We start from the raw sequence: 15,862 nt of genomic DNA on the forward strand, positions 1-15,862 counted from the left end.
GGAAGGATAGTTAAGCTCTAGAAATCACGCAGCCATGCAGTGAGCACAAAGCGAACTATTCTTTCACCTTTTACTAAAGAATACCGTGTGTGCGCTGCAATCAATGGCATACGCTAATTTTTGGAGGGGTTCTCTTCTTTAGAGTAGCCCCAACAATTCTTGTTTTCAAACTTATGTACGACTACAAATTGAAGGTTAAAAAATTTATGATAATAGTGCATTTGGTACGGCAAATGAAGTATTTGCTATAAAATAATTGTATAATGTCCCCCAGAAACAATTATATATATATATATATTTGTTTTTGCTGCTAAAACGATACTTATTTTGGACAAAGGGAGTAAAGATGAAGCATAAACACACATGGCAACGAGGCTCAATGTCTTAGCCAAAATCTTCAGCACTAAACTCTCTTGACGACGAGTGCCCTTATACATAATGTTTGTCTATCAAATCATCGTTAATCTGATAGCGCCTTTTTTTCATGTCCTCAAACTTATTAACCGCCAAACTTAATATTGTCTCTTCACTCAGGCTGTTAATAAGATCGATGAACCTCTACAAAACGTTTTCCTAATTTTGAGAAACCGGTAAATCCATGCGTTTTTGCAGGTGTGAGGCTTATCAATGAAGTGGATTCAGGGTCATAGGAAGTGGCAATATCTATAAACATTTGATAAGTCGCAACTATATTTTCTATACCATTAAATATGATCTCCTCAAGAGCCCCTGTCCATATCCAGTGTCCTCTATGACCTGCAAACATATCGATTGCCCAAGAAGTTTGACACTCTTATGACAACCAATTGTAACGGATTGTCACTTGCTAGCTTAACTGAAACAAACAGGTTGGACGCGTTGCGCATACTGTTGAGATAGGCAAAGACTCATGATTTTCTCATTTCCTAAACCTAAATAAATCAGTATCGTTCATTTAAAGGAGCTAAAATGATCTGTTTGTTGTTTAATTGGTGTGCTATAAATGAAAAAAAAAGAAGAAGGGCAAAATGTCCCTCATCGGCTGATACAAAGGAAAACAATGCTCAAGATGGCTATAAATGAACAGGAAGGAACAACAAGAAACATACTTACCTGGACGGGGTCAATGGGCTATCAATCAGACTCATGGCCTAGGTTGGTGACCTCCATTGCACGTTGGAGGGGCACCCGCCTAAGGTCAACCCAAGTGGTTGAGCCTACGTCATAATTTGTGGCAGCGGGGCACCTGCGTTCGCGTGGTCCCTACCAATTCTTAAACAAAATTTGCATCTTCTGGTTACTTAAATTTGGCGTTTGTAATTTGATTCGTTGTAATAATTTTGATCAATTTTAAAACTTGAATATGTTTCTATTGGTTTATTTGGATTAAGCAGTGATTAATACAAGGTTCCTCAAGCAACTAATTGCCATTATAAGCTATGTTGTCCGGTGTCAGACTCGGGTGCATGTTCGACCTCGAGAAGTAGTGCTTAGAGGATCTGATATGAGTGCGGCACATTTCGAAAGAGTCTAAGAAACATAAACTCGAAGGCCAACTAAAAGTGACCATAAAAGAGTTGGGCCCCTTCACTATACACATAAAAACCGAACCTACATTAGAATTCAGCACATCGATAAACAATGAGAATATTTTAAAGGACTGAGTGAGTACCACATCGATAAAAATGAGTAAATACAAACTTTGTCTCAATAATAAAGTGCAGGTGGAGCACGGATTAGTTGAAAAACTCCACTTGGCCATGAAGCGAGCACAAATCGAATTATTCTTTCGCCTTTTACTAAAGAATTCTGTGTGCGATGCAATTAGTGGCATACTCCAGGGATTCTTTCTTTTTGAGTACCCCAACAAATCTAGTTTTAACCTTTTCTTACGTGTGTCTTTTAGTAATGCTATTTTATACTGATATGAGCAAAATTCAAGCTGTGAACTTTTTTTGGCTAGAGTATCATTTTATCGTATAAAAAGGAAAGAAACAATTGCCTCTTATCGTGCAAAATAATCTTGTATTGATTCTTTGAATAGTTTCATACATGACTAATGGTAATGATGCATTTTTCGAACATTGGTCATGCATTTTTCAAAAATAAAGACAGTGGATGGGGGTAAATGGGTGATTAATAAGACCCATGGCCCAGGTTGGTGACTTCCATTGCATTTTGGAAGGATGCCCGCCTAAGGTCGGTCCAAGTGGTCGAACCTATAACATAATTTGTAGGAGTGGAGGCTTGCGTTCGGGTGTTCCTACCCAATTCTCAAATTTTCTTTTTTTCAGAACCCAGACTTATACTTGGTTCTGAAGTGAGGATTCCTCGTCAAACTTGGGATTCAATTAGAAATTAACATGTTGTTATTGATTTATTTTGGATTTACTGAGTGAATATGTATGATGAAAACATTGCAATTTTTGCTTATAACATATTTGAACAGGACAAAGCTGGTAGACTTGGTTGTGTAACTAATTTTTGGAGTTATATTAGATTAAATTAACTCAATATTTTAAATTTTATAACATAAATAATCAAAAATCATATAAAAAATACTACAAATAAAATTTCTTTTAGTGCCATAAAAATATATATTCATTTTTAAAACATTGGTCAAAGTTCACATAGTTTGAATCTCTTAAGCGCAGGAAGGAACAAAATAACATGAGGAAAATGATATAGAGGAGGCCCAATGGCGGATCCAGAATTTTTCACTCAGGGGTTCAAAAAATAAAAATATAAATGTCACGCCCAACAGGAACAATTGAACGTGCATGCAAACTGGGGATGGTATTCACCGCCCAAATTGCGCAGTCTAGTATCATTGGGCTATCTCTTCTCTTTGATTTAGGTGGTTCAAAATTCCTATATGTACAAAAATATAGAAAATCTACCCTATATATACAATGTAATTTTTTGTTGAGGGGATTCGGGTGACCCTCTTTGTCATGACCCAACTAGGGCCGCGACGGGTACTCGAAAGTGTTATTCTGAGTACCTACTATAACGTATCCTATTCTTACTACTGAGTGGGCCGAATGAGTGATACCATTTCTAAAAGCATAATTATAACCATGTGTCACAGACTTTGCTAGCATATTACACAGCGATGAACAAAGTTGCAAAATACTTTGCTGTACATATCTGTCTACGAGCCTCTAAACGAGATACATATAACCACAAGGAGGGCCGGTTACTGCCCAGCCCAAATATAAACACAAAAGTAGTACCGATAAAGTAAAGCTCCGAAACAACTGGAGCGCTCTCGGTGTACTGCTGGTGGAGCTCCTAAGGACCGAACTCGTCTGCCTGCCTACCTGCGTGGCATGAAACGCAGCATCCATAAGAAGGGACGTCAGTACAAGTAATGTAGCGAGTATGTAAGGCATGAAAATCAGCATAATAAGGAACATAAGGTATGAACAACCATATCATAGAATCATAGAACATATAGTGAGATAAGAGAGTAACTTGTACATATGAGTGCCTTTTAGGCCAGATGCTATGCATGCTTGTCTCTCCTTTAAAACATTTCTTTTTCATATACATAGAAAATAGAACATGTCATATCGCCCACATATGTCCCGCGTCCGGGCATCCCGCATCCAGGATAAAAATTACTCCAACTGACCAGGTGGCAAAGCGTCTATAGAGCCACATATGAAACTTCCCCATATCCCCTATATACATATACATATACATATAAACAACATGCAGGAGAGCTCAACGAAAGTCATGTATCTATTAGAGTAATGGAAGGTCGGTAACCTTCGATTGTATTATAGACTAACCATGGTCGCTTTGTGTCACGCCCCGGAAGGGTACCTTAGATGTGACCGGCACTCGAAAGCCATTTCTAACCTTCAAGCGAACCACCTGATTCAGTCACACTATCATTCAATCACATTCACTCAAAGGAGGGTTTAATCATAATATACTATTCACAATATGAGAGCCGAAAGCCAAACATTATCAACTCAACAAAACAAGTATAATAAGACTACTCAAGGTACAGCCCAACCTCCCCACACTCTAGTCTATGAAGCCTCTATCAAAGTCTAGGAGGTGCCAATGACAAGACCATGGCTACCAACAATCAAAATAAAGAGATAAAACGAAACTATACAGGGAGCTCAAGATCCTCCGGAAACTAGGAGAAATCAGCCAGTAGCTGGAAGTGTGTGGATAATCAACGGTGCACCGGTTGATGATCTCTGGTACCTGTCTCTGCATCATGAAACGATGCAGGCCAAATGGCGTCAGTACGTGGAATGTACGAGTATGTAAAATGGCCAGATGAAACAAACATCAAGAAAACATCAATATCAACTCAGGATCTTAACTCATATATATACATAACAACTCACTCAAGTGTCCTACGTCTAACAAGAAATGGTTTAGATGGGACCAATCACAAGCCACTCGACTCAACTGACTCGAAGTACTATCAAGACCTAAATGGGAGTTTCTCTTATCCGACAACCATCACATATGAGCCAGTGATAGTACAACAATCAGACGTTGTTTCCACGTCCGTCCACACCTTGCCAGGGCATGAACGCCTCCCTAATCATGGATACCATCGATTAGTCAAGTCCTATCATTTCAGGACAATAAAATGGTAAACATCCGACTTTAACAGTTTAATCCCACGGGAAGCATCCGACTTTAATGGTTCCATCCCTACCTACGTTGGTGGCATAGTTTCTGGGGTTCGAGTATGGACTATACTCTTACCCGCTTCGGTGCTCGATACTCCTCCCATGACTCCATGCTCATAAAACTCTCTCCAATCATCTAAAACAAGCCATCACGGCTAGTTTCATGTGGGACATTGCCAACTCATCAACTCTATTCTCATTTCAACTCAATTAAGTCATAATGGCAAGTCCCATTTAGGACCTTGTCCACTCGTCAATTCTATCCTCCAATCAACTCAATCAAGCCTCATTTAGATAAGCATTTATAACCTCTCCTTAGGACTCATCACAACTCTAAGGCTTTAACCCAACAATTCAAGTAGAATAGCACATTCAAGAAAATTGACTTATGCAACATAATCACATGGTTAAAGAGATCAACAAAATATAATAACAAGTCATCTCCATCAACTCATACTAACATGAAGGTTTTAGGAACTTCTTATCTCAACAACATCAACACCAATAAATTCAAATTAATAGGAGACAAAACTCATTCAAACATAAACCATACCAAGAAACTCCATTCTCATGGACCTCTAACCTCAAAGCAAGAGTAGGGCACATGGGTGGACTCAACCCATGTTTTGGATAGCCTTACATACCTTAGTGAAGATTTGCAGAAAACCTTGATGTTGGGTCTTCAATGGAGAACTCGAATCTTGGAGCTCTTGGAGGCAATTCCTTGTTAGAAATGGAAAAAGAAGAAGAAGAAGAGAGAGAGAGGGAGACTCCTAGGGCTTTTGGAGATAGGGGGGCTGAAAGTTATGTTCCCAAATGCTCAAGGATGATACATATATAATTTGGGACAAATTCCCAAATTGCCCCTTCTCAAAAGTTTTGAAAAATAGGCTAAAACTCTCCTGGCGCAATAATGGCGCATCACGCCACTGCAGCGCCAAGTCAATGAGGCGTAAAAACCCTACAACCCAATAGTGGTGCATCGCACCAGGGACCAAACTACTGAGGTTGTTTTGTAGGGTGATAGTGGCGCATCGCGCCCTTACAGCGCCCAGCTAATGTTTTGTAGGGTGATAGTGCGATAGTGGTGCATCGCGCCACTGCGGCGCCAAGCCCAGATTCCCAGCAGTTGTGACCCAGGCCTAAAATTCCTACCGTGCTAGCTCATCTTAAGATCATCATATCTTTTGACTCCAAACTCCAAAATTTACATTCTTAGTGGCGTTGGAAAGAAGACTCGATGACCTTTAATTTAATAGGTTGCGGGCCACCCAGATCGTCATATTTCAAATGATATGGTTGTTAGAAGTCGACCCTTATACAAACTCCCTCAACAACTTACCCAAGACGAATCCTTTTGGACTTAGCTTGGCTCTAAGGATCCCTTATGACCCCACGTCACCTCTAACACTCTTTAATTACTTAGGAACTCATCTTAACTCATTCACATACTTCAAAATAATTGAGTTCGACCCTACATGTATACAAGAAAGGTTTGAATCTTAGGGAAAAATTTTAAGGGGTGTTACATTATCTCCTCCTTGGGATCATTCGTCCTCGAATGACGAGTGACCAAGAATGGACTCAGGGTACAAATCACAATCAGAATTCAGTCAATCAACCAATCAATTTCTCAAAAAAATTACCAATCAAACTCATAATGCGCAAACAAATTTAAGTCAAGGAAATGGATATTACCTTCAATATTCTCATCGATAGGAACGAATAGATGTGGATATTTAGATTTCATGGCTTCCTCCGCTTCCCATGTGGCTTCCTCCACAAATTGGTTTCTCCACAGAACTTTGACTGAGGCGATCTCTTTGTTCCTCAACTTGCGAATTTGGTGATCAAGAATTTAGACTGGAACCTCTTCATAGGATAAGCTATCCTTAACTCCAATACTATCAATGGGGACTACTAACGAGGGATCGCCTAAGCACTTCTTCAACATAGAAATGTGGAATACCGGATGAATAGAGGCTAGCTCTGAAGGTAACACCAACTCATAAGCAACACTCCCAATCCACCTCAAAATCTGGTAAGGACCAATATATCAAGGACTAAGCTTCCCCTTCTTTCCAAACCTCATGATGCCCTTTATGGGTGATACTTTCAAGTATACCCAATCACCCATCTCAAACTCTAAGTCTCTCCTCCTCACATCGGTGTAAGATTTTTGGCGGCTTTAGGCTGTCTTTAGCCTATCTTGAATAACTCTCACCTTCTCCATGGCTTGGTGAATAAAATCAGGCCCAATCAACTCGACTTCACCCACCTCAAACCACCCAATAGGTGATCTACACCTTCTCCCATACAAAGCTTTATAAGGAGCCATTTGAATGCTTGCATGATAGCTATTATTATATGCAAACTCTATGAGAGGTAAGTGATCGTCCCAATTTCCTTTGAAGTCAAGCATACAAGCTCTCAATATATCCTCCAACGTCTGAATGGTGCGCTCCACTTGGCCATCCGTCTGGGGATGAAAGGTCGTACTAAGGTTCACCTTTGAACCCAGTCCCTTCTGAAAAGATCTCCAGAATTAGGAAGTGAATTGAACTCCTCTGTCCGAGATGATGGACAAGGGGACTCCATGCAATTTGACGATCTCTTGAATGTATAACTTCGCATAATCTTCTGTGGTATCAGTAGTCTTAACTGCCAAAAAATGAGCTGATTTTGTCATTCTATCCACAATCACCGAAATGGAATCGTGTTGCTTTTGGGACCTCGGCAAGCCTGTAATAAAGTCCATGTTGATCATCTCCCACTTCCATTTCGGAATTTCTATGTTTTGAGCTAAACCATATGGCCTTTGATGCTCAACCTTCACTTGTTGGCAATTCGGGCACTTGGAAACAAATTCTGCAATGTCTCTCTTCATCCCACTCCACCAATAGATTTCCCTCAAGTCATGATACATTTTTGTAGAGCCCGGATGAATAGAGTATCTAGAACTATGCGCTTCGGCCATAATCCTCTCTCGAACATCATCGACATCAGGCACACACAATCTATTTTGGTACCTCAACACACCATCTCCCCCTTTGGTAAAAACCATTACCTCTTATTTGTGAACAACTCCCTTCAATTGGAGAAGGACGGGATCTCGGTCTTGTTTCTCCTTTACCTCTGCCACAACTGAGGATGTAGACCCATCCTGAACAGTAACTCCGACCTCATTGTTCTCTTCCAGATAAACTCCCAATCGGGCTAATCTGTGTACCTCCTTCGCCAATTCTCTCCTTCCTTCTTCTACGTGGGCAGTACTACCCATAGACAACCTACTAAGAGCATCAGCAACAACATTAGCTTTACCTAGATGGTAGATGATGCTCGTATCATAGTCCTTGAGTAGCTCAAGCCATCTTCTCTGCCTCAGATTGAGTTCTTTCTGGCTGAAGACGTATTATAAGCTCTTGTGATCGGTGAATACATCAACATGCACTCCATACAAGTAGTGGCGCCAAATTTTAAGGGAAAACACCACAGCTGCCAGCTCAAGGTCATGAGTTGGGTAGTTCCTCTCATGAACCTTAAGCTGTCTTGAAGCATAGGCTATCACCTTCCCCCTTTGCATCAACACACAGCCCAAACCAACTCTAGATGTATTGCAATAGATCACAAAGCCCTCTGTTCCATCAGGCAAGGTTAGAATAGGAGCAGTGGTTAGCTTGGTCTTCAACTTCTGGAAACCCTCCTCACAAGCATTGGAACATTGGAACTTAGCCTTCTTTTGGGTCAGCTTGGTTAATGGTGATGATATGGATGAGAATCCTTCTACAAACCTTCGGTAGTAGCCAGCCAAACCCAAGAAGCTCCTTATCTCTGTCGGGAATGTGGGTCTGGGCCAATTTTTCACTGCCTCAATCTTCTGAGCATCCACCTGAATACCGTCTCCAGATACAATATGGCCTTAAAAGGCCACTGATGCAAGCCAAAATTTACATTTAGAGAACTTTTCATACAATACCTGGTCTTTCAAGGTTTGCAAGATGACTCTAAGATGATGGGCGTGCTCCTCCTCATTCTTGGAGTAAACCAAAATATCATCTATGAATACAATCACAAACATATCAAGATACGGTTTAAATACTCGGTTCATGAGATCCATAAAAGCTGTAGGGGCATTAGTCAACCCAAAGGACATAACCAAGAATTCAAAGTGGCTATAACGGGTCTGAAAAGCTGTCTTTGGGATATCACACTCCCTTACCTTCGACTGATGGTATCCTGATCTTAGGTCTATCTTTGAAAAACAGGTGGCACCCTGAAGTTGATCAAACAAATCATCTATTCTAGGGAGAGGGTACTTATTCTTTATGGTGAACTTGTTTAGCTTCCTATAATCGATGCACATTCTAAGGGACCCATCTTTCTTTAGCACAAATAGGACGGGAGCACCCCATGGTGAGACACTCGGCCTAATGAATCCCTTATCTAACAAGTCCTTCAACTGTTCTTTTAACTCTTTCAACTCAGACGGAGCCATTCTATATGGAGGGATTGAGATAAGTTGGGTATCAGGAAGAACATCAATCCCAAAGTCGATCTCCCTATCAAGAAGGACTCTGGGCAGGTCTTCAGGAAAGACTTCGGGAAACTCATTGACAATTGGGACCGACTCAAGGGATGGAGACTTAACATTATCGTCTTTCACTCGGACAATGTGATAGATACACCCTTTAGAGATTAGCTTCCTGGCCCTAAGGTAAGAAATAAACTTACCCCTAGGCATAATAGGACTACTTTTCCACTCTATGGCAGCTTCATTCGGGAATTAGAACTTAACAATTCGAGTCCTACAATCAATAGAGGCATAACAGACATAAAGCCAATCCATGCCAAGGATCACATCAAACTCGACCATGTCCAACTCAATTAAGTCGGCCAAGGTGTCCCTATGATGGATTGACATGGTGCAATCTCTATAGACTCTCTCAGCTAAGATAGAATCACCGATAGGAGTAGCTACACTGAAAAGCTCAAGAAGACATTTAGGAATTTTATTGAATTTACTAGCCACATAAGGAGTCACAAAAGATAGGGTGGCACCCGGATCCATCAATACATAACAATCAAGAAACGAGACTCATATCATACCCGTTACGACGTTTGGAGAGTTCTTCTGATCTTGACGACTACCCATGGCATATAGGCGGTTTGTACATCCACTCGTACCTGAAGTAGTGTCCTTCTGATTACCTCTAGCCGGCGGTGTGGTGGTAGAATGCTGGACTCTATTTCCCCCTATTAGACACTCCCTCTGGAAATGGTCTATTTGGCTGTATTTATAACAACCAACCCTTCCCGCTTTACATTCTCCCAAGTGGAGCCTACCACACTTGCCGCATGGTGTCTTCCCTCTCGAGCCTTGACTTATGCTGGCCTGGGATTGAGAACGCTGGGGTTTGAGATTTTGGTGACTCTGTCCCTGCTGATAATACCTGTTCTGCGGCATAGATGCACTGGCGGTGGATGAGGCATAGTTGGAAGGCCTCTTCTGGAAGAAGGAACTGTTGCCCTTGTTTTGCCTCTGTTCATTCTCATGGCCCGCTGATTTTACCTTCTTGCTCAGATGCTCCTCTATGTCTTTTCTCTTCTCATCCTCCACCTGTTGAGCATACACTATTAATCTGGAAATATCCATATTCGAAATCAACAATTCTTCTTTGCATTCCCTCTTCACATGCCTCCCTAATCCGAAGACGAACTTCCTCATCTTTGACCTCACATCTGGGATCATTTCTGGAGCATACCTGGACAGCTGGATGAACTTCAGGCCATACTCCTTAACTGTCATACCCTCCTATTTCAGATTCACAAATTCCTCCACTTTTGCTTCCCTCAATTCTCGGGGAAAGAAGTGGTCAAGAAAGACTCCCTCAAATTCATCCCACCTAGAAGGTTCAACATCCTCACCCCTACCTTGTTTCCATTGGTTATACCAGATGTTTGCCACATCCTTGAGCTGGTAGGACACCAACTCAACCCCCTCAATTTCCGTAGCATGCATAGCTTTTAGAATTTTCCACATCTCATCAATAAAGTTTTGGGGGTCTTCATCAACCTTAGAACCCGTGAATGCTGGCAGATTCATCCTCAGAAAGTCTCTAATTCTAGTAGGAGCAGACTGCTCTTGGGAACTAGAGCTAAGAGTCGGCGAACTCTGATTACCATTCTAGGCAGCCATTAATTGCGTGAGCATTCCAATAGCCCTACGAAATTCTACCTCTGATGTGGGTGCAGGCACTTGAGGCACCTCCGCATACCTCGCAGGTCGTCCTCTAGCCCTTGCTGGGCGCACCCCAGAATGGGGCATCCTTGCATTATCGGCATTCCTCTAGCTAGCAGTACGTTTTGTAGGCATTATCTATAACGTATAAACGCACAAATTATAAGGGAAGTTTCATAGAGTTTAACTCCATCGCATGAATTCAGAGTATGAAAGAAGGGAAACAATTCCTAATGTCCTATAGCCTCCTTCTTATAAGTGTGGTGCACAACACACCCATAAGCAAGACTCTACTAGACACGGCTTCATAAACTCCCTAGGACTCTTGAATTCTGTGCTCTGATACTATGTTTGTCACACCCCAGGAGGGTACCTTAGATGTGACCGGCACTCGAAAGCCATTTCTAACCTTCAAGCGAACCACCTGATTCAGTCACACTATCATTCAATCACATTCACTCAAAGGAGGGTTCAATCATAACATACTATTCACAATATGGGGGCCGAAGGCCAAACATTATCAACTCAACAAAACAAGTATAATAGGACTACTCAAGGTACAGCCCAACCTCCCCACATTCTAGTCTATGAAGCCTCTATCAAAGTCTAGGAGGTGCCAATGACAAGCCTATGGCTACCAACAATCAAAATAAAGAGACAAAACGAAACTATACAGGGAGCTCAAGATCCTCCGGAAACTAGGAGGAATCACCCAGTAGCTGGAAGTGTGTGGATAATCAATGGTGCACCGGTTGATGATCTCTGGTACCTGTCTCTGCATCATGAAACGATGCAGGCCAAATGGCGTCAGTACGTGGAATGTACGAGTATGTAAAATGGCCAGATGGAACAAACATCAAGAAAACATCAATATCAACTCAGGATCTTAACTCATATATATACATAACAACTCACTCAAGTGTCCTACATCTAACAAGAAATGGTTTAGATGGGACCAATCACAAGCCACTCGACTCAACTGACTCGGAGTACTATCAAGACCTAAATGGGAGTTTCTCTTATCCGACAACCATCACCTATGAGCCAGTGATAGTACAACAATCAGACGTTGTTTCCACGTCCGTCCATACCTTGCCAGGGCATGAACGCCTCCCTAATCATGGATACCATCGATTAGTCAAGTCCTATCATTTCAGGACAATAAAATAGGAAACATCCGACTTTAACGGTTCGATCCCACGGGAAGCATCCGACTTTAATGGTTCCCCCTACCTATGTTGGCGGCATAGTTTCTGGGGTTCGAGTATGGACTATACTCTTACCCGCTTCGGTGCTCGATACTCCTCCCATGACTCCATACTCATAAAACTCCCTCCAATCATCTCAAACAAGCCTTCACGGCTAGTTTCATTTGGGACATTGCCAACTATTCAACTTTATTCTCATTTCAACTCAATTAAGTCATAATGGCAAGTCCCATTTAGGACCTCGTCCACTCGTCAATTCTATCCTCCAATCAACTCAATCAAGCCTCATTTAGATAAGCATTTATAACCTCTCCTTAGGACTCATCACAACTCTAAGCTTTAACCCACCAATTCAAGTAGAATAGCACATTCAAGAAAATTGACTTATGCAACATAATCACATGGTTAAAGAGATCAACAAAATATAATAACAAGTCATCTCCATCAACTAATACTAACATGAAGGTTTTAGGAACTTCTAAGCTCAACAACATCAACACCAATAAAGTCAAATTAATAGGAGACAAAACTCATTCAAACATAAACCATACCAAGAAACTCCATTCTCATGGACCTCTAACCTCAAAGCAAGAGTAGGGCACATGGGTGGACTCAACCCATGTTTCGGATAGCCTTACATACCTTAGTGAAGACTTGGAGAAAACCTTGATGTCGGGTATTCAATGGAGAACTCGAATCTTGGAGCTCTTGGAGGCAATTCCTTGTTAGAAATAGAAAAAAAGAAGAAAAAGAGAGAAAGAGAGAGAGAGAGACTCCTAGGGCTTTTAGAGAGAGAGGGGGGGCTGAAATTTATGTTCCCAAATGCTCAAGGATGATACATATATAATTTGGGACAAATTCCCAAATTACCCCTTCTCAAAAGTTATGAAAAATAGGCTAAAACGCTCCTGGAGCGATAATGGCGTAAAAACCTTGCAACCCAATAATGGCGCATCGCGCCAGGGACCAAACTACTGAGGCTGTTTTGTAGCGCGATAGTGGTGCATCGCGCCCTTACAGCGCCTAGCCAATTTTCTGGGTTCTAGGAAAATTTGCCTGAAAAACCCTACACACCTCGTAGTGGCGCGCCGTGCCAGGGACCAAACTACTGAGGCTGTTTTGTGACGCGATAGTGGCGCATCGCGCCACTGCGTCTCCAAGCCCAGATTCCTAGCAGTTGCGACCCAGGCCTAAAATTCCTACCATGCTAGCTCATCTTAGGATCGTCATATCTTTTGACTCCAAGCTCCAAAATTTACATTCTTGGTGGCGTTGGAAAGAAGACTCGATGACCTTTAATTTAATAGGTGGCGGGCCACCTAGATCATCATATTTCAAATGATATGGCCGTTAGAAGTCAACCCTTATACAAACTCCCTCAGCAACTTACCCAAGACGAATCCTTTTGGACTTAGCTTGGCTCTAAGGATCCCTTATGGCCCCACATCACGTCTAACACTCTTTAATTACTTAGGAACTCATATTAACTCGTACACATAATTCAAAATAATTGAGTTCGACCTTATACGTATACAAGAAAGGTCCAAATCTTAGGAAAATAATTTGAAGGGTGTTACACTTTGTCTCACCTTGAAGGAATAATTATTATAAGATGAGACTATCAACGAAGGATAATATTAAGAGAACGTAGAATAAGGTCACAAACTTGTAAGGCGCCAAATCGTATACATATGCACATAGGACCAATTTTCAAGACTCGTAGAATAATCAGAATGAGCTATGATTCAAAAAATCAAGACAAGATTCATGTCAAGTACCCTTCGAAAATTACCATGGATTATATCAAAATAAAACTTTTGAAATCATATACACGTATCTAAGCACGAGAAAATATCCTTTGGAAACTCAAGAAAATTGGCCATTCTAGTGGCTCTACGAATAGGACTTCCTTGAAATTGTATAAAATGTCATATACTTGTTTCATAAAAGCCTTTCCAAAAGAAAGAGTAGCTCTATATACTTATGTCAAAACATGCCAAGAGAAAGAAGGGTAAACCTTACATACCTTGCCCACTTCCTTAGTCAATCCCACTTAACTCTTGGCCTTCCCAAAATCTATAACAAGGTTAACGAATTCAAACATTACCTATATATATCCAAGAACCTCATCCTAAACTAACATTTTATCTACCAAAATTTCGACAGCACTTCCTCTGTAAATACACCATCCCCGAGAATCTAATTCGGCCAATTTTATCAACAACAATCCGAGAATTCAACTCAGTCAAAATTACCAACAACAATACCAAATCAATATACTACTTCCTCCAAGACCTTCCAACTCCCATAAGAACAATAACAATATAATCCCTTCTTTCAAATTCAATTACGACAACCCAGAAATTTACACACTAACCACATCACACTAACAACATTAGCTTCCATATATTCAAGAACATCATATTAACTTTACAAACTTCTAAAATAAGTCTCCAACTACTACAACTTTATAAGGATCCTTAAGCTTTTATTAGCAACATAGAATCCATAACAACAACTAAAACACTAAATAGAATAAATTCACCACAACTTGTCAAACCACCCCCATATTTGGCCACACAGCTACATGCATATTTTCATGAATTTTTCATCCATTTCTATACCTTACAACAACAACCACATACTATATAAAATTAATCCATTCTCTCTACACAACATCACACATACACGATAAACACCAACACACTTATTTTCATATACTTCATCCATTTCTTCACTCTACAACATATACCAACCATCCATAACATATAAAGAAGATTGAAACCTTACGTTTTACACTTAGTTCTTCAACTTGGCTAGAATTGTGCCTTGTAAGAATGAATAGTCTTCTTGTCCCAACAATCCCTCTATGTTGATTAGAGCCTTCAACTTGCTTGGAATACTAGAAGAGATAATTTTTGGAACAAGATTTCAAGGGATAAAATCCCTAGCTATGCCGATTTTCCTCTCTTATTTTTTCCCTTCTTTCTTTCTCCAACTTTCTTGAAAGTTCTAGGAATTGAAACAAGATGACTACTAAGTCATCTTTCGACTTCTCTACTTCTTGAAGTTTCTAGCAAACTAGAGGATATATCTATATAGATAGTATATGGGTAATAGGACATCTTAGTTAATGAACTAATTTCCAAAAGTTGGGTCATTTCTTGTGTTGGGCTTCAATTCTTCTATCATTATTATTTTTTTAGCCCAAACTTATGAATCTTACTTTGTAATTTCCAAAACTAATTTTCAAAATTTCCACATAAATTTTCCCTCGGCCTTCCTCCATATTTCCACATCAATTTATTTTTTGAACATTACACCGATATTAAATAAAATAAATCATAACCTCTTCCCTTGCAAGTCAATTTTTTTTCTTTCCGAATGCGCAAAAGTGCGAGATGTAACATCCTCCCCCCCTTTAGAACATTCGTCCCCAAATGTTGAACCGGCCTTATGGTGTATTATAATACGTCGGGGAGGTCTCCTTTATAGTTGTCATATATGACTATTTAACACATCCATTTTAGAAGCTCCTTACTCTCTATGTACCCACTTTCTTTCTGTTCCCAAATACCACTGTGTTAGGACTTTCCAGTCTATGTCTTTTACTCTGCCTCTTGAATTCCATCCGGTTAGTGCCTTCTATATATCGTAACACTGACTGCTGGGATTCACTTGCCAGTCAATCAGTCACGAATGAGATGTCGTATATAAATATATATATATATATATATATATATATATATATACTACCATTTCACTCACAA

General features: G+C 40.5%; 4 non-coding genes across 4 annotated transcripts; all 4 read left to right on the forward strand.

Annotated features, from left to right (window-relative positions):
• The first annotated feature begins 30 nt into the window (after nucleotides 1-30).
• Nucleotides 31-147, forward strand: LOC129901911 (U5 spliceosomal RNA). Its single transcript, XR_008769996.1, has one exon. It is a non-coding gene; the product is annotated as a U5 spliceosomal RNA (small nuclear RNA).
• Nucleotides 148-1,084: 937 nt separating this feature from the next.
• On the forward strand, nucleotides 1,085-1,244 carry LOC129901867 (U1 spliceosomal RNA). Its single transcript, XR_008769965.1, has one exon. It is a non-coding gene; the product is annotated as a U1 spliceosomal RNA (small nuclear RNA).
• Nucleotides 1,245-1,734: 490 nt separating this feature from the next.
• On the forward strand, nucleotides 1,735-1,850 carry LOC129901934 (U5 spliceosomal RNA). Its single transcript, XR_008770013.1, has one exon. It is a non-coding gene; the product is annotated as a U5 spliceosomal RNA (small nuclear RNA).
• A 234-nt stretch (nucleotides 1,851-2,084) lies between these two features.
• On the forward strand, nucleotides 2,085-2,247 carry LOC129901884 (U1 spliceosomal RNA). Its single transcript, XR_008769979.1, has one exon. It is a non-coding gene; the product is annotated as a U1 spliceosomal RNA (small nuclear RNA).
• The last annotated feature ends 13,615 nt before the right edge of the window (nucleotides 2,248-15,862 follow it).

This window comes from Solanum dulcamara, chromosome 8, assembly GCF_947179165.1.
Source record: "Solanum dulcamara chromosome 8, daSolDulc1.2, whole genome shotgun sequence".
Lineage (NCBI taxonomy): Eukaryota > Viridiplantae > Streptophyta > Magnoliopsida > Solanales > Solanaceae > Solanum > Solanum dulcamara.